This window comes from Haliaeetus leucocephalus, unplaced genomic scaffold, assembly GCF_000737465.1.
Source record: "Haliaeetus leucocephalus isolate CR32 unplaced genomic scaffold, Haliaeetus_leucocephalus-4.0 Scaffold262, whole genome shotgun sequence".
Taxonomy (NCBI): domain Eukaryota; kingdom Metazoa; phylum Chordata; class Aves; order Accipitriformes; family Accipitridae; genus Haliaeetus; species Haliaeetus leucocephalus.
The window spans coordinates 8,048,123-8,068,108 of NW_010972698.1; the positions used below are offsets into that span (position 1 = coordinate 8,048,123).

Sequence of the window (19,986 nt, forward strand, 5' to 3'; positions counted from 1 at the left end):
GAAGTACCTCCATACCAATTCCATTTGGTTAGAAGCCAAATTTAGCTATTCGAATTACACCTTATGCCTTCAATCTCTTATTTAAGTTTAATTGGACTTTAAGAGAAAGTATAAGATGCAACATTCACATTGATGCACCACCAAGGACACCTTCAAGGCAAGCCAACTATGCATTACTAAAATATAACTGTTATGTTCAGTAAACTTTCTCTTTCCTCACAAATGAAAGAAAATGTAGCACTCATGAAAAATTTCACTGTATCAAAATAAAACCATTATGTAATACTAGAATATTTAGAATATGTAATATTTTATATTGATTTTAAAAGTTCATTATTTCTCTTAATTGTGCGATGCAACCAACCTATTTAGACGCTTATCTATCTATTTTGGAAACAGCAGAGCTTCCAGTTCTTGATGTAGGAAACACAAGTTCCCAGCAACAGCAATCAATGTGTGTCAGGCGTGACTACAGTCTAAGAAAAAATCCAAACCCAACAAAAATAGATGTAGTTTCTCTCCTAGATAGCTGTGCGTTTCAGCATCTCCGAAGGATTTTCCTCAGGTGAATAAGCTTCTAGCAGTTCTGAAATGGTAACTCTCCAGACTAGAGTTCATTTATCATTGCCAATGATATGTTACAGTGTTCATGTTAGAAACCTCACTCATGAGGTAACGTTTTCCTTATTACTATTATATGCTGGGTGTTTACAAAAATTCTCTAGTCTGAGCTTACTGTAGAAAACAAATAACTGATGCGAATGCTCATACAAGCACTGATACTGTATTTTATGGACTGCCACACATGGAAGAGCTGTTGTTTGAGTATAATCTGACTTTGATATCCTCAATTAAAAGCTTCAAAGACAGATAATATCCAACACACTATTCTTGTCCTGCAGCCAGGGCCACGGAAGAAAGTCTGAAATCCGAACACAGATTCTAGAACAGAAGACACTCCTCCCTTTGTAGTTTTTCATGAATTTAACTGAAAATCTAAGAAACAACTGGCAGCTATTCTTTTTTTAATATAGAAAAATAGCTTTTAAATAGTCACAAAAGCTTATGGGACTAAGTAAAAACAAAAGTATGCGTGGGGAATGGGGAGAGGGTTTATGCCTCTGGAAGCAACTATTCACAGCAGAGGAAATGCCGTAATCTTCTCTCCATTTAACTACTCAAACAGAACAGGATCAACTTATCCAGCATTTGCACACACTACTAGAATTTCTAAGTGAAACTCAACCCCTAAAGAAGTACCTGTAGCTAGAAATTTTATCCTATGCAGTTTAATTTTAATAAGGCAGCAAATTATTATCTTTGCTAGAAAAGGCTTTAATTAGCCCAAGGCCAAAACACTGTAAGGGTTTAATATTGAACGTATATGAATAACAGTGTTTATTGTCCTTCCTCTTGTGTTAAAAAGCTTGCCCGGGGTCCAATTTACTACGTAATAGCATGATTAGAAGAAAACACACTTCTTTTTCTATCTACTTCAAACATTAATTGCAACTTTTGAAATGTTTTTTCATTGTGTTAGGGAAGTCTTCTAGTAAGAAAGATGACATTAGAGAGGAGAAGGGTAGTATTCTAGTTTGTGAAGAAAACCTGGAATCTGCAAAGCCACAAGTTGTTTAGTTTAAAAACACCAGCGGAGGAAATCCTGGTTGCCCTGCAATGGAGCTCTTGCCAACTTCAAATGGAGACAATTCTGGCTTTAGCGTAAGTACTCAGGGTTGACTCCTTTCAGGAAATTCTGAAATCTTCCAAAAGAATCCAGTATGAATAAGTAACAACTATTTCTGGAATTTCTCTAGCATTCCAGCAGGTCTAAACATTTTGGAAACCACAGTAAGCATTCATAATTTGTAAGTAGAAAGTTGATTCTAAATAGTGAAAAAAAACTGAGTTGACCTGAATAAGTACATTGGTTATTAGTTACAGTCAGTTTTTGGAAAGGAATTCAGTCAGTATCTAGATGTCCTGAATTTGTTCTAGTACTAGAACTGAAAGAGCCTAGGATTTCAAAAAGAAATTACAGAAAGACTGAGAAATATCACATTGCCAGGAAGATGCAGCAAGCTTAAACGCATACTACCAGGCTCTCTCCAAATTTTGATTTTCCAGATTTAAACCTGTCACACACAAGAATGAGAGAACATTTCTACAGATGAGAAGGCTGATTAAATAGCAGTAAGAGTTAGAAGAATCTTGTGGCTAATTACAACTCTTTTTGGGTTAGAAAGATTTAAAGAATTAAAACTAAGGGAAATGATTCAGGTTTTACATCATGTCAGTGTTTTTTATGAAAACAAACTGCCAATATTAATCCAAGTTACTCATGGTATTAAAAAAACAGTACGTGAGGTCCGATTTTTGTTCCTTTCTCGCAGGCCGATTTCTACATATTTTCCTCTTGCACAATTTTGTACGTCAAAGGGCAATGAAAACTCCAGAGGTAATTTAATCAAACACCAGCAGGTTTCAGCAGTACTTCTGTGCTCTATCAGCGCAACAGTAGCTCAAAGCCTGAGAGTTTTCAAGAGCTCTTAACTCTTTCTGTACAGCATAAATACTAGTACCTATGTCCCAACAAACAGGGAGAGAGGAAAGTCAGATATAGTAGATCCTGATATAAGTCAAGGGTCTCTGTTTAAATATATATGTGCTATTTGAAATAGCAAAAACACAAGTAGCCTTAGGAAATCTTGTTTCTCTTGCTGCTGCTTAAAAAGAAAAAGTAGTTAATACAATGTTTTACTTAGCTACTAAACAAAGATCCGATTTATTTTTGGTTTCAGGAACAATATTATTTTTGTCCTTTATATTTACTACTTCTGTTTTACCGCCTCAGAACATAGACACACTTAATGTCAATCAGAACAAAAAAAAAAAATCAACTTGTAAGTGTCAAGTGTCATACATCTATTGCTGCAACAACTATTGTAGTGGAAACCAGACCAACCATGCTTACCCAATATTTCTCAATTATCTGACAGACTGGTGTGAAACTCTCTCCCCTAATCTTGTAACATAAGGGCAAGCAAATATTTGGTGAAAGAGTAAGAGCTGTTTGTGTGCCCCAAAGGCAGAAAACATAAAAGGCCAAGGCAAGATTCCACAACTGAAAACTGTCCACTGAGAATACACTGAACTGGGAAAGTATTTTCTCTAGACCCACCTCCATTACTTTTGCCGCATTAAATTCTATCCAGAATCTGCACTGTAAATACCTAAGGCTCATTCACTCCAATGCTTCCTCTCTCACAAGCTCGTACTCAATCTGTACTGGTTATGCTGTGATCTGACAAAAAGCCTATGGCACACAAGATTTCAAGTCAATCCAATTTATGTTACAGTATTGTGAATGCTAGCAGTCACTATAGCTAATAGCAAACTTGGCTGTTTCAATGCTTTTTTGTAGTAAAAGGAAGTGAGAGGCATCCCTTTGTTTCATTGGCATTTTAGTTACTGAACATGGTAAGGACTGGTGGTTTGGACAGACAGTATTTCAGAAGAGGATGGAAAAGGAGAAAATCTATAACTGAAAAATACTGATAGTACCTCAAAACTACTCTAACATCTACCAAACACACTTGGACTAAAGGACACAAAAATTCACAAGAAAAATGCATATTCTATACTAATAAAGAAGTATTTACTTCAGCATGATCTCCTCAACTTACACCCCAATCTCATCAGGCTTTATGGCAAATGTTACTCTTATTCCAATGTTTCAACAGCAGAGAGATGTGATCATTCTGTTTCCACACACTTTAAAACAAGCACATGAAAAGGCAAGCAGCATGATCAAGGGCAAGTTTTAGAGGCTACGTGGCCATGGAAGTTCTCCAGCAAAAGCTATGTAAACAGTCAAGTAAGAATTGAGAATCTTCTCTTCCCGTGTGTAATACAAAACGGATAGACTGACTAGGTCTGTGTTTAGCTACGCAACCATTTTGCAAGGGAAAGATTATGACTTACACGGCTCTGACGATCCAACTAGTGAGATTTAAGTTATCATCGTTTTTTAATTTTCTGCTTCTTTCTCAGCAGTAAACACCTTTGCAAAAAATAGAAAGTAGTGCCCTCTTCTAAGGTTCTTGAATTATATACAGTCTAGAAGATCAAATCCGTTTAAGACCTACAAATATAAAGCCCTATTTGCCACACCTTCCATAATGTTTTTCTTGCCTGCAAACTTTGATACCCCAATTCAAATAATCCCCCAATACATACAATTTATACTAAAACCAGTTTCATACATTTCATTCATTTCATACAAGATCTGTCACTTGCTTCCCTGCATGAAAATCATGCCTCCTTTAAATACAGACTAGGTAAGTTCAAGCTTTTTGAAAACATTCTCTTATTTTAGGCAACTTCAGAGAAATTCCAAAGCTTGTTGTCGCACCTATTGTTTTGGAGCATATTGCAACAGAACATCTTTGCATTCACCTATACTGTATCAGTTTGAAAGTACAGACTGGAGATCAATTCCTCTCTTTATCGTTGTTTTATTTTTAAGCATTACAAATGAAGCAGGTTAAATAAAAAATAAATAAATAAAGAGTACTGAACATCCAGACTGTTCTGTGTAGGTCTGCATCATGGACTGCTTGTGTGGTCTCTAGCATAATATGTAACTACAAAGAAGCATTTAAACCTAATTTTTATAACGAGACTATGTTTAAAATTTTAAGTTTTAAGGGTGCTTCTAACCTGAAAATGTGATTGCAGATACCTATTAGAGGCCAAAAAAAGACAGTTCAGCTAGAAAAGGGAGAAGTAAAACAATGCAAAAGCTCAAGTGAGACTTCACACTGAACTTGAAGATGTTCCCTCTGTTTTTTTCTGTGTGGAATACAGGCATCTGAAAACTGGCATCATGTTCAGTGGTGTTTTAAGTCGAGCAGTTTTACTTTGCACTGAAAGGGACTAGTAACACGTAAGTTACTTCTTTCAGGTAATAACTTCTTAAACTATGCCACCCTTTCATCTCACTCAGCAAAGAACTGATTGTCCAGATTTTGCTTCTGTCTCCTAATTGGAACACAGCTGACATAAAGCAGGAACTTACTCAAAGCTGGGTTTAACAGAAGCTGTTTTCCTAACAGAAAAGTTAAGAACTCAGATTTCCCTGCATTTTCAAGGTGCAATAAAAGTAAATAACTGATGTACAGTGTTTTACAGTCTTCAAAGTCAGATGTTAATATTCCTGCTTCTGTAATGTTAATGAATGTGTGATGGAGGGTACTGCAGATACATAAGTTACGTTCGTATTTCTAGCTAATGTTTTGCTTCTAATTGCTAGGTGCTTCCCTGCGTCTATTGAGCATTCATTTTTACCTGTTTTCAACCTATTGTCAGTATTAGGAACATATTCATGGACAACAGGTTGTTTAAGAATTAGGGTGCTCATCTCCCCTCTTATGTTATTATCCTAGGCTTATGATAATCATTTCAACAAGCATCCTTACACAGCGTAAGGAAATTAGGACATAAACTGCTTTTTGTTTCGCAAGTAAAGATGAAGGAATACAGGAAATAATCTCCCTGGATAAAAGTTTTTCAAAATTTTCCCAGAGACAATGTCTTAACACTTAATATGCCTGTTGGATGCAACTGCTTCACCAATTCCTGGAGTGCATGCATTCAAGTTCAGGCTCTGATCAAGTCATGCTATTAGGGCTGGACAAATGTTAATGATGTTTTATTCAACAAGGCAAAAATTCATTGACATTGCCCTAGCTACATAGATTAAATATTAACACTTACTTCCTGGCCTTAAATCTGGTATGTTACCAAACATCTGCACAGCACGACCTAGGAGGAACTGTACGTACTCTTGTGATGACACATTAGCATTAATGGCATTACCCAATAGAAAATAAAATAGTAACATGTATCTATTACTACATATGAAAAAACAGTTAGGAAAAAGTAAACACTGAATCATTCTTTTTTAAATAGGATTCAGCTAATAGATTCGTCTGACCGAAGCTTAGTAACATGAACACAGGAGACCCAGTCATTAAAAGCTACTTCCTTTATTTATAAATTTCCTGAAATCTAGCAGCGTTGCTCTGTAAAAACCTTTCTGTGAAAGGAGCAACTCAAACAGTAAAATGTTAAAGTGCATGAATACAAGTCCAGTCTGGCAGCCAAACATGCAATGTAATGACAGAGATCACCATAATCCCTCTTAATGCTCTATTGAGGGAGTCCAGTAATATTAACCTCCTGTGTTCTACTGAAATCCAGACACAATAATGGACTACAACAGCTTCTCCCTTTTACTGTAGTTACCGTGACAGATTATGTACTTCTTTTTAAGTGTGTTGCCAACAGTGACTGTTGTGTAACTTAACAGACTAAGGTTCTAAATATAATTCCATATTACTTCAGAAAACCTGCCTCTTCAGCTTTCATTTTGACAAGAAATTCTGCTACCAATTTTGTATTTACCTTTATTGCTTTTAAAAAACTCCATCGTCTCTCATCAGTGGCATTAGGTTGCTTTATTCTCAGACATTGGTCATAATTTAGGTAGTGAAATTAATTACATACTTAAAGGGGGGGGGGGCTGGGGGAGAAGTAAATGTTCCTTCTCATGTACTACATTAGCAGTCTTTTGCCTACCAATAAGTGTACTGGGAGATGGGGAGGTTTTTTCTAAAGTTCTTACAGGTTTTTCAAAGTTCTGTGAGGACAGTCAACAAGAGGAACACCAGAGTTGGGAAATATCATTTCCCTTTTCTGTTAGGAGCTCACATCCAAATGCAAATTCCTCCCTTTTTTTGTGACTAAGCAAAAAGAATTAGGCTTTCTTATTTGCAATTTGAAGAAATTCTGTCTCTGCAGATGTTCTGATATACAGATGACTGGGTGTGCACTTAAAAAATACAAGTTTAAGAAAACTGTTCCCACCCACAGTCATTTGAGATGGTAGCCCCTGAGATTTCAAGCATGAGTCATCTCTATTTTTCATTTTCATTATGTAACGAGTTAAGCTGCAGAGGAAGATGGTTTGAGAGTCAATAAAAATTAGGAGTATTGGGAGCAAGCATATTTTAATCTTTTGCACAATCACAGTATTTTCCAGTGAAAAAGCAATGATGTCTTTTGTATGTTCAAGGAACTGAATTTTATTGTGGTCTTAATGCAAAATTTTAGCACAGCTTATTGCTTGGTTCATGGTGAACCTATCCTATCACTTTCCAGCCAAATATACCCAGATTCATTTCCAGATATCTATCATCTCTAGATCCACACCTGGAATTTCCAGATAAAGATTTACCTAAGACAGGACTTTGTACTGCAACTTTTTGCTCACTTTAAACTTTTTGTGAATCAATTTGCTTTCCGCTACTTTCGCGTGCTTTATGATAGACTGAGATATCTTTAGGGTGCATTTCTTATAACAACATTATTTGGCAATTCAAGTATTAATTTTTATGAGGAAGATCCAGAGGTATAGACTGGGGACAGGTTGTACGTGGATAATAAAACAATGCAGCGTATACCAATTTAGTCAGAGAAGTTGGGGATTTTACCCATCAGCAAGGGAGATAATACTGGTGACGGCATTTTCTACCAGGGAAGGCAATCTTACCGACTTAGTATATCATAACAGTTCTTTGATTTTTATCTCCACTTCAAAGAGGAAGTGAGATGACCAAGCAAATTTCAGTACATTTTCTCCTACAAAGCAAAGTACACATCCAAGTTTTTAGATTTAACAGCTCTAAATAATATTTTGTTCAATCTGAGCAGTGTAACACCATCAGAACAGGAAAACAATGCAAAAGTAGTCCAAACATAAATATTCATACTAAGACAGGAGAACAAGGTAGAAACTAGCATGATTCTTAGAGAAAAGAAGTTTAAAAAAAAAAAGAGGAAAAAAAGACCTCCGAGACAGTTTTAAACAGCAAGGTTTTGAACTTTACCACCCCCTAATACACATGCATGCACATTTATCACACTTCTTATTTAAAGACACCAATACACTTGTTTAAGGTGTACAATTTCAGAGGCAGGCAGATTTTGATGTCCTTAGTCCAAAAATCCAAGTAGCTTTTGCAAAAAGGCAGAGGACGTACTTACACAGGACTGGGTCACAACATCACATGCTCAAAGCCTGAGCTCGAAGTGGAGACAGCACAGAGCAAGCTGGCTCTGGCCGAGGAGGTGCATAACCATATTATCACATACTTGTGCCTCTGCTAATATGTCCTACCCCTCTGCAAAACGTAAGAGCACAGGACAGCTGTGCACTAGCACAGCCACAGAGCTTCCTGAAAGGAATTTGTTCGAGCCCTGCAGGCTCAGAAGACAAAAAAAATGTGTGCGTGAGTATTTGGAGCAAACCACACAGCTAAAACTCAAGCGGCTTGATGGCATGACTTGATATTTAGGTAACTAGATCACCTTTAATATGAATAAAGCAGGAGTCACAGTAGAAACTGCAGAAGAAAGAAACTGTACAGCACTAGACTAAACAGACAGTAAAGTGGTCAGACTTAACATATTTTGAAGGAAGCATGAAGAGGAAACTGACGCTGTTGACCATTCTTTCAACTTATTTTTAGGAACTTTTTTGCTCTGAAAAAGGGACAGAAAAATCCTTAGTATGACACTGTGTATCACAACAGCAATTCATGGTTAATAATAAAAAAGACAGAATTTAATTTGTTAACAACTAAAGTGATACTCAAAAAGCTAACATTGTCAGAAAATGTTTCCATTTTCAGCTTAAAAATACACAGTCCCCACTACAAATCTATCACTATTTGGACTGATCATTATAGTGATGGTAGAAGAAACTTCCCTGTTGGAAGGTTTTAGTAAGGGTTATTTAAGTGCCCACTCCCTAGTTATTGTCAATCTTACTGCTTCCGAGCACACAAAAACACAAGTCACTCTTTACCTTTGATGCAACTGCAATTCAAATGTTTCTAGGTAAATAGGCCAACAAATTCACAAAAAATATAAAAAAGAAAAACATTAAATAGTGAAAATTCTAGGCATCTCTTAGGTTATAAGCATATCTAAACAGACTATTCAATCCACCATTTTCCCGGATTGGTAATATGAGTTTTGTCAGCTGTTTGTTGTTGATACCATTTGTACGACTGCAAAATACTACCTGCTACTTGAAAACATGGAACAGGCTGATCATGTACTTTTACTTTAGGTCAGGGCATACCACTAGAAACTCTTTCCATTAGCATTCTCAATTTTCACCTAAATGCCACATTCCGAGTGCCTTCAGATGCTTGAATGAGATAACATGCTAGCAAACACTGTGCCTGATAAGAAGTTTTAAAATGTACTCTTGGTTAAAGTCAGCATTATGACATTAGACTACTTTTAATAGCCTCAACTTTAAAGCTTACCTTTCTTAAAGATCAACTACTTAATGCTATCCAAGTTATGAAAATATTTTTCATTTTCAGCTTTTGAAGGAAAGGTAAACTTACGAACTAAGAGGTAATACATAACAAATTTATTAAACTGTTTTGTCTGTCTGAGGAACACCTACAAATTACCTCAGAGAAACAGCCAACAGAAACCTTATCCACTATGGCCTTTCAGAGAATAAAATCACACACACACCCTTTACATTTGCATCCAACATCTGCGCACAGACTACGACTCAGAAAGGGAGGAAAACAAGCCTTAGAACAGTTGGTGTGGTCCTAAAATCTCATCCTTTAGGTATAAAGTAGTACTAGCATACACACAAGCTATGCTTGTATCTTATTTTCATGCATATATTCCAGAAATTATGATCCAACCGCAGTGGAAGAGACCTGCACATACAGGTATCCCAGAGGTTTCCCTAAAGCCCTGCTCCTCCTGCCATTAACCCTCCTGCCTCTGCTCACTGCCACTGCTTGGTCATCTCTCTCCCCACTGCAGTTCAGACCAATTGGGTCTACGTTAAATGAGGATTATTTTCCAAACAACACTACCTTTTTAAATGGATGTAGGTTATACCTGAATAACTGCAGTATTTTTACATTGGGGAACGGGGAGAGAAAGACTGCAAGGCTGGTCGCTGCCTGATCTTTTTCATTAGGTAATGTGGTCTGGAAAGAGTCTTATACTTATTTCTGCATATATGATTATCATTCATCGAATCATCTTTGAGCGTTCGAATAACCTGAACTCAGCTCAAGGCTAGAACAAGTTTTTATCTTCAGTTACATTAGACTAAAATTGCCAGACTGTTTAGCATGCTCTCTTTTTCAGTCAAGTTCTACGGAACTGCAATGTACACTGCATGGGTATTGTTATTTAAAGGCATGTAAGAAAAATATGCCTGAAAGATGAAGCTTCAGTGAAATACTGAAATACCTATACAGCTTCTCTTATATGAACTTGAACAGCAAGGATGATGTATAATCCATAAACAAGCCAGACTGAGCACTGACAAAGCCAGAATGGCAAAAAGTAACATACTGATACAAGCCGGATGCTCTCCATGGTTTTCTAAGGCATAATCTTGCTCCGATCCCTGTTCCAATTCCCATTTTGTCACCCTGCTTTTTATTGAAGAATAGCAAGCTTAGTTTCACCTTCCACTTATTCCTCTTCCCTGCGGTGATACATTTCATAACGAAAGCACTTTTGACCAAGTTGTTCAAACAGAGGCACTCATAAAAATGCAAAATTATTTGCATGCTTATGAAATAAACAGAGAATCCATTTTCATAATAAAAATTGAACACATCTGTCTAACAAAGGCACAAAACCAAGGCTATCTTAAATTCAGTATTAAATTATACTATGTAAATACACAGTATGAATCAGCTTTACATACAGGTGTCTTCATGGAAAGTAATATTCAAAATGACAAACTGATGGGCTACTATGGACAGACAAACTACTCTATCCTCACTTCTACTACTGCATCTGGTGCAAAAAGACCACAGGCACCACAAACCAGGATCTCTTGTGTTTTTTTCATATTTCCTTTCTATTGGTGTATCACTTTGCTGTTACTTGACATTTACTGTGAGGGTGGTAAGGCACTGGAACAGGTTGCCCAGAGAGATTGTGGATGCCCCATCCCTGGCAGTGTTCAAGGCCAGGTTGGATGGGGCTTTGAGCAACCTGGTCTGGTGGCAGTTTGGCAGGGGGGTTGGAACTAGATGATCTTTAAGGTCTCTTCCAACCCAAACCGCTCTATAATTCTGTGATTACCACTAGCTGCAGATTTACTGTCTCAACTCTTCTATGTAACATTCAAAGCTATAGAAAATACTGTTGTAAAACTACACCTTACCTATATAGTACTGTGATTCTTTTAGTACGTATGTTTTCATTGTGCAAAAAACCCCAAACAAAACCAAAAATGCCATATTAATGACAGAAAAGAGGTTAGAGAGGTTAGTAGCCAAAGCAAATTTTAGGATATAACACAACTTGAGCAAATTACTTTATTGAATTGACATAAAGTGACCTCAGTGTAATGGAGACTCTGACAGAGAAGTGAAAACAGTGCAACAAACCTGCTGGTTCTCTATCAGAGCCTTCAAGTTTAGCTTCACAGCAGCCAACTCAACCCAAATCTGGACTGCTGTGATCCCACTTTGACTGCTCCCTTGGGCTGCAAATTTTGCAGGCAGCCAATTATACATAACCTTTAAGTCAAGGCAGTTGTCCGACGTAGCTCCCTATTCAGTCACACAAGTGCCAGTGCAAGGGAGGAAGCGACAACCTCGGTTTAGTTCAGCTGACACGGAATTACTTGCACCTTTACACTGTAGCTTTATAAGCACTTTAAACAAGCTTAAAATGGAGCTACAAGCATAAAAGGAAGCTACTGCTGAAAGAAGTAGCTACTGCTGAAAGAAGTAGCCTCCACCCATTTTTTGCTGTCCCAGTCTGTCCCTTTCCTTTTGCCAGGAGCCAGAGCGAGTGAGTACAGGCTGCAGCTTTTGCAAGCTTAGTGTGTCCATGGAAGTGCACTATTAGGAAAAAAGCAAGCAGAAGCTGTAGTGTGATAGCTAACCCACTTTTCTCTTTATTGAAAGCCAAAAAACCTCCACCCCAAACCCCATTCCCAAATGTCTTATTAAAATTTTATTACAGATTAATCTTATGTATTCCAAAATATTTTAATATGCATAATTTGTTCTTTATTGAAGGTCAGGAGTTAGTAATCGTCCTAATCCAAAGTGGCTGTATGGTACATAAAACAGCAGCTGACTACTGAGGTGACAGTTTAAGCTATGAAACGAACATCCTCATTCATAAGTTTTTGGGTTTTTGCTATGAGCCAACATCATCAGCGTGCAGTGATATGCAGTTTCCAGCTCCTCAGACTTAACTAGCATATTTGAAGTAGTGACATTTCATAGGCTGCTCAACTCCTCTAGCTTCTGAGACAAAACATTTGTTGAGAATGACTCACTGTGTATTCTACTTATCATATACTTCAGGTAAACTGAACACACTATCTTTTAAAAAATTATTGCATGTATAACTACTAGAGAGGAAACAACTAAGTACCTGACAGATTACTGAAGCAATATGTGAAGTATATCAGTAAATCTGGCCAGTTACATCAATTTGCTATTTTTTTTCAGCAAGATACCTGCATCCCCTTATCAGCAAGTATCACAATACAGGCTCCTTGTAATCTTACCTCTAGCTTCACTCAACCCTACAAACTCAACAGAACACTGATGGCAGCACTCATTTAAATGTGAAAAGACTCATTCAGCTGTATGTGCCACCTGCCATAAAGATGTGCAGAATTGTGAACTGCAACATTGTGTGAAGTTAGATCAAATGTTTTGTAGTACGTGCTCATCTGTAGCCTAACCTGATGGTGAGTGCTCTTCATATTTCACCAAGTGTGAGAACTGACAGTGCAGAGCATTAGATTAGTTAGACTGCAAATAATGAGTATTCATGTTTCTGTAAGCACAACTTTCTTAGTAGACTTTTTGGTTCGAGTTGTCCAGGTGGCTTCCTAGTGTACAGAAACACACATAATAAAATTTACAAAATAGTAACTTATTTCATATATCAAATCAGACTTGTAGCCAGGTGAGCAATCATTACATGAACACAAAAATAAATTATTTTTATTTGGGGGAAGTTCTTATTTTAGCAAATACTCTTGTATATGAAGCTTGCTATTGACCCAAGTAAGCTGGATGTAGAGCGAGCAACTCAGTTGCTCAGTTTCCAGAAACACAGCATACCTTTAGCTTTCGCTTTAAAAGACCAGCAAGAGGTTGACTTGAGTTTCAGGCTCATCAGTAGATGTTATCCTGAACCAAAGAGCATAGTTTGTATGTTACAGCAGAGCAGCTAACAAAAAATTCAAGGACAGGAATCAACAGGTGCGTCCATTGATGCTGCAGAGGGTAGAGAGAGGAATGAATGAAGAACAGTGGGCTCTCTCCAGTGCCAACGGCTGGCTCCTGTTAGGGGCTGTCAGCCCCTCCGGCCATACTGTAGCTGGGGGCCTTTGGGTTCCACAGCAATAAATGGGCAAGTCGGGAAAAAATAATCCCAGGAAAAGCTATCAGATATATCAGTATGACAGTGTTTCTGTCTGTAAAAAAACATTTGAGCAACTGAGGGACAGTAAGAAAAATGCATTTGCACTAGCAGACTGTTAAAGAAAACTGAACACAGGTGTTAAGTCTGTTCTTGCTGTGACACGTAACAAAGATTTTCTGGCAGCCATGGAAGAGCAGCCTTAGGACACATGTGTGCTCTGCAGAAACCATTTATTTGTTTTATATTTCTTTTCCAAGAAACTGAATAGGGAAATACAAAAAACCCCACACTTATAACAACCACCGACACTGAATAAAATTTCTCTTTGTGGTATCACATACTTAAAATCATAATTTTATTCAGTTCCTCTCTGTGCTAATATTTTTTACTCCTATGAGGAGGATTTGTGCAAACAAGGCTCTTAAAAAGGCTTAAGGGTTACTTACCAAGGAGAACATTTATTCAGTTATTTTTTTTAATGGACTACCCTCCATTTCTAACCATGGAGCCGAGTCGATGGCATGTAAGGGATGTAACAGTTAAGAAGTGCAAAGGGTCTGGTGGGCAGAGGCATGTCTAAAAATACACCTATGTGGGAATGGGAGGAAATATGTTAAATAAACAGCAGCTTTTGCACGCTTGACATTTGTTTTGAGTTGCGTTGTTTAAGGGTCAAAAATTTCAGCATGGAAATAAAAGTGTTTTGGAGTGCTCAGTCTCCGATAACCCCAAGCGCAGGAGCCCAGAGATGTCAGACCACACACTGGTGCGCACATGAGCATTACTGCTCACAAGCCTTGTACACCTGGTATGCTTGTGGACTGCCATGGAAGAACAATATTCAGTAAGAATCTTAGCTAAAGGGACTACTACTACTCAAGTTACTGTTCTAAAGTTACACAGCAAACACACAAACAAGCAGTTCTATAAACTAGATATCTAACTGCAGTAACTATAGTTGAAACTGACTAACTGCGCATACAGAGGAAAACCTCAGTGAAGATGCGGTTCAGAATGCACATCTTGTATCTTATAGCACGTAGAACAGTGGTTTAGGAAAAAACCAGCAATCATCCTTTCATGTTACTTGAATCTACTGTTGTGTTTCCTAGAACCTAAGTCACATTTATTAAGCATTATTTAAATTTAAAATGCTACACAGTTAGGTAAAGCACCTAGCCAAGTAGAACAAGGATCAGAGTACACTGTACTATTTTCACTTTAAAATGGGTTGCACAGTATCATAAAATAGCTTAAAAAACCCCAAACAAAAAAAAGCCGGGTCTGCTGTACAGTTCTAACAAGTAATTTTGCAAAACACAACCATTAGCTAGATGTTAAGAAAAATGTTTTCCATGTTGGCCATGCTTATACTACAACAAAAGCGCAATGGGGTAGGCTAAATGTGTCATTAACAGATATTTTAAAAATAAATTATACATTTATTATAAATTTAAATATTTTTTAAATGAAATCCTCTGAACACAAGCATTTCTGTAACTGTCTTGGTATTACTTACAATCTTATTTTCTATAGCAAAGAGAGTTATAACAGAATACCACTTCAGAGTTATTAAAATAATAATTTTAAAGTCTCTTTAATTAGTGCAAATTTTAAGAGTACAAGTACTAGAATGTAATATGCTATTTTAAGTCTGTCCTTGTCATGTCAACTTGTTTCTAATTTCAGAGGCTTTCAAGCATACCCAGATTTTTTTTTAATTGATATATACATCAATATTCTAACTGCCATTATACACTTATGCTATAAAACATTCCCGATTATCAGCTTATGGAAATACAGGCATTCTCCCTGCACACTAACAGAAGTGATGAGCAAAAATCATGAGATGAGATGAGCTGCAGCATCATCACGCAGTTTGAAGTAGAACAGATGGGCACACAGGTATTCTGCTCTGTTTTGACACTTAACAGCTGCTATTGACAGACCAATGAGTTTATAATAAGAATTAAAGAAGAAATATAAATCTATTGCCTAATAGGCAAACTACAAGTATGCTTTTAGAAAAAGATGCTCAACTGATGAAGCAGTAACATACTCTAGGGAATCAATAGTCACATCAATATATATTGAAGGAAATCCTAGTTCGTTAGTTTTGTCCTCACTGAACAACAGTGGCATTCAAGTGTAACAGACTTAAGAGTCTCGGATTTAAAGTGATAACCAAGGATCTACCTTGGATCACTTTAAATCCGAGACTTTTAAATCTGTGATAATTGGTGGATCACTTTATCTCTACCTTGGAGATAAAGATATCACACCTTGAAGCCCAGTGAACTTCCAGCTGCACAATATCCATCCATTTGGCATTAACTGTACTACAAAAACATGCAAAATTTAAATACAGGAGAAAAAAAAAAAAAAGCTATTTTCTCAATATCTGTGACTCCTTACAAAACACTTTACTGAGGTGAAAAGTACTCTTTGATTTCAATGGAAAGTCCAAGTGCTTAGCTCTATCTGAAGCAAAGAAAGAGGGAAACAATTCCTTACGTCCTTCACATTACACAGCTATGAATCTAAAGGCAAAGCAAATAAAATGCATGCTGACTTTTTGATGTGGTAGCATCAGCTCCAACCTCACTTCCACTATAAGCAACTCATATGCACAAACTTTAAAAATCAGCCATTATACAAATTGACATTCTGGCAACATGTTGGCTAAAGGAAAACATTTCCCACCCCTCCCAGCCCCGTGCCCACAATCACCTTTCCTTACTTGTTCTGTTCCTCTATTTCCCAAGACTGCCTGTGCTATTTATTTCCTTACTGAAAAATGGTTCAATGTGCCTTCCGAGTTTTCTACTATATTTGGGATCATCTTAAAATGTAAAATAATTCTCCAGCCAATTCTACCAACATGCCTCGCTCACACACACTCCTCCTATCTAACCTCTGCAGAAGATCAAGTTCAAGCCGGCACCAAGTTTAGTCCTGACTCAAAAGCTACTATGAGCTATGGCAGCACAGGTCAAAATTAGCATGGTCGCCTGAAGAGTTGAAAGGCTTCCTACCTAGGGCAACGACAATAACAGCAGCAGAAGGAATTTCCACCCCCACCACTCATTCCTAACCTCTGTATCATGCACTTGGTCAGATAAATAATGTTACGTACATCTGGCACATGATGAAAGCCGTATCTTGATTACAAGTACACTTTATATGAAGTATTAGGTAGGCACTGACAGCCCTAAGAAGTGGGGCAGGGAAAGCAGACCTGCTGTAGTTTAAGTTCTGTCCAGTTATTTTTGTTGATCTCGGCCAAGTGGCTCAATGCAGATCATACTAGGTACCTCCTGCAGAAAAGAAAACTGAAACCACATCTCCCAAGCGATTCTGGCAACTGGCCAGAAGATCCTCCTCTTTGCAAGCACAAGTCTCATTCCATGTACTGTCTTTTAGTTCACATCCATACAGAACAAGTGAAAACTTCTCACAGCTCCAGCATATCCAGGATTAAGGCAAGGTTGTCCCCGTCTGTCACTCAGACCACAGACAGCAATCTGTGAGAGAGGGCCTTGGCGCTGGCAGGCTTCATGTCCACCACCGGTCATTATAGAAACCTGTCACACCACTTCCAGTGTGTGTTTTACTTTCAGTGCAATACAAGTTACTCTGCGAGTGAGTGGCCACAAAAGACATAACCAGCACTGTGTTCAGCTTTCATTTTTATGTGCCTATCTACAGGGTTCAAGATTTTGAGGAAACATACAGCTACTAAGAGTGTCAGCAGATTATGGGCAATCCTGATTTCCCTCCCCCACCCCCAACCGAAAAAACCAAGGAAACAAAAGAAAAGCAATAGCAAAGTATTAATAATTCCTATCCACTATAAAGCATAGCTCTACTAGCAGAGGAGAAATACTTTCTTATGCTTTCCCTTGGGCCCTTCTGTACAGCTAACCAATTCCACTAAGCACCTTCCAAACGAAGATGTGACAGAGCAATCCCAGTTACAGGGAGAAGAGGAGGTAACTTTGGAACAAAGATGAACACCAAAGCAGTCACTCTCTAGCTGCTGTAGAATGCAGGAAAATTAAACAGCATAGCCAACTTTTGAGATGTGCCTTCCACAAAAAGGGTGGAAGACATCGCACCATCTAAATAACAATCCAATATATGAACAAATGGAACAGAACTATAAATTTTGTTTCTCAGGAAATTGCTTCCCTCCTTTAATGAAACTTCCTTCTCTCCTGAGAAAATACATGTCCTGAAGCACAGTGACCACAAGCTTAGTTGCGTACACAATGAAGATTTGCCTTAATAATTAACTCCAACTCTTTTTTTAGCTTAACCAATTCCTTATTCAGAACAGTTTTCTTATAAACAAGCACTCATTCATTTGTCATATTAACTACCTAACTCTATTAATCATTAACTTCAACAGATTTGGCATGTTTACTTGGCTCAGGCTACTGTTTAATATTTCATTTGGGTATTAACTTCATATAAAACAGTGTAATAGGCTGCATCTATTTTACTAGATATGTATCTTTACATCACTTGGAATGTATCTGTATCTAATGTCTTGCCTTAGTGATTTGTTCAACAGTGGTTTCTCCAGTTTTATAAAAGGGCTGAAGCATAATCCTCATGTTAGAAGGATGTGTCATCCACTGAACACTGGTAATTTATTATGCTGAAAATTTATAGCTGCTGGTAAGTGTTAGATTATTCAATCAGCAGACAACAGGCAACACCGTCACTTGTTTGCACAGTATATGTTACAAATAGCGTTAAAGGTAATACATAAGTAAAGTTTACATGAGATGCAAATACCCAAATAATTAACACATCATGAAACCTTACCACAGTGGGGTTCTTGGGGTGGGGGAAGTTGTCTTGTCTGTTTCAAGTTTATACAGTTCTGTAGTTTAAACAACGAGGGGGAACTGGCAAATACAAAGAAATGAGAGGCAAGAATACATTAAATAATTTCTAAAATAGCTTTTATGTGGAAACATTTAAGGCTTCTGTAGATCTGTATTAAAACACAAACTTTGTATCCATGCATAAAGAGCAGAAGAAAGAAAATGAAACCAATCTTTCTGTAGAACATTGCTAATACTGTCTCTTGTTTGGGAGAAAAGATTGGTTTGGAGATTTATTTGTTTAAAATGTAAGATTTTCACATCTTAGGAAAAAAACCAAACCACCCATGTCTTTCATCATTGCAATTAGTCTGAGATGACAAATCCCAAAGATTGAAAAAGTAGAACTTAATTAAAAGAAAAAAAAAATCCTATGTTTCCAATTCCTATTTGTAACTTTATTTGCTAATTTTTGCGCTTCAAATTGGCAAGGCTATAAATGCAAGGTTGTCTATAATAGGAAATGAGAAAGCGTGTCATATTCGTATTTTTATGCTACAACAGTCCAAGATGAAAAGAGCAACCGAGTAAAGGACAGATATTATCTTTAACCTGATAATCGTCTTTTACAACCATCAGGGATGACAGCTGTCCATTTACTTGTTACCAAGGAAACAATCCTTAATTTACACCAAATTTCTCTACAACCTCCATCTATATTTATTGAGCATCCTCACTGGAAAAAAAAAAAAAGAATATGAAACAATGACGTTAGAAAAAAAGGTGTTATAGTACAAAATAGTCCAAAGGTTGCTGTAATTATTTCATTAAAGCATTAGGTAAAACAGCGGCACTAGATAAGTGCAGCCCACTGTCCTTGGCCCGTAGAGTGTCTGTCCACTCTCCTCCTGGGGCAGGGGAGGCATGCAGCACACGCACACGCTCGCTTTGCATCCAAAAATCCACAAAGCGTACCAAGACATTTCAGAACACGGCAAAGTGAAACTCATCTCAGGGGAACGGGACAACAGAAATACTCGACCGGTTGCTTGCTTTACTTTTAACAGGTGCTCTTATGACGTGAAATCGAAAAGCGTGCCCTGTGCGTAGTGTTGAGCAACGAATCACGCTTTCCTGGGTTCCTGCGTGTGCTACATCAGCATCAGACCATATCCTGAGCCCAACCTCCTTTTCTGCATCTAGAAGGAGGGCGGGGGGGGCTCACAGGCAGGAGATGGCACTGTCGATGTCTCGGGCAGGCCCGCGAAACCCGCCGGCTCCCCGGCGAAGCGCCGAGGAGCAAGTCAGGGATGCTGCGAAGGCCCGGCGAGGAGCGGGGAGCGAGCAGCCCTGCCCCCGGCACCGCTCAGCCGGGCAAGAGGCCGGCGAGGGAGCAGCGGATCCTGCTGCCGGCCCTCAGCCACAGACAAGGACGGGGAACAAGGCGGGGGGGGAGGCGGCACTGCCCCGGGAGCTGCGACGGAGGCCAGCTCAGGGCGAAGGGAGCGACGGACGGAAAGATGCTCGGGGAGCACCCCGGCACCGGGGGGAGCCTTACTGCAGAGAACGGACGCTCCCGCGCAGGTTTATTCTGGGTGGCCAGCCCGAGTACACACACACA

The 19,986-nt window shown here is 38.2% G+C and overlaps 1 protein-coding gene across 2 annotated transcripts in view; it reads right to left on the minus strand.

Annotated features, from left to right (window-relative positions):
- The window catches only part of ACSL4 (acyl-CoA synthetase long-chain family member 4), a 40,415-nt gene that overhangs the window by 19,803 nt on the left and 626 nt on the right, over positions 1–19,986 (minus strand). The gene's annotated exons all lie outside the window — the stretch shown is intronic.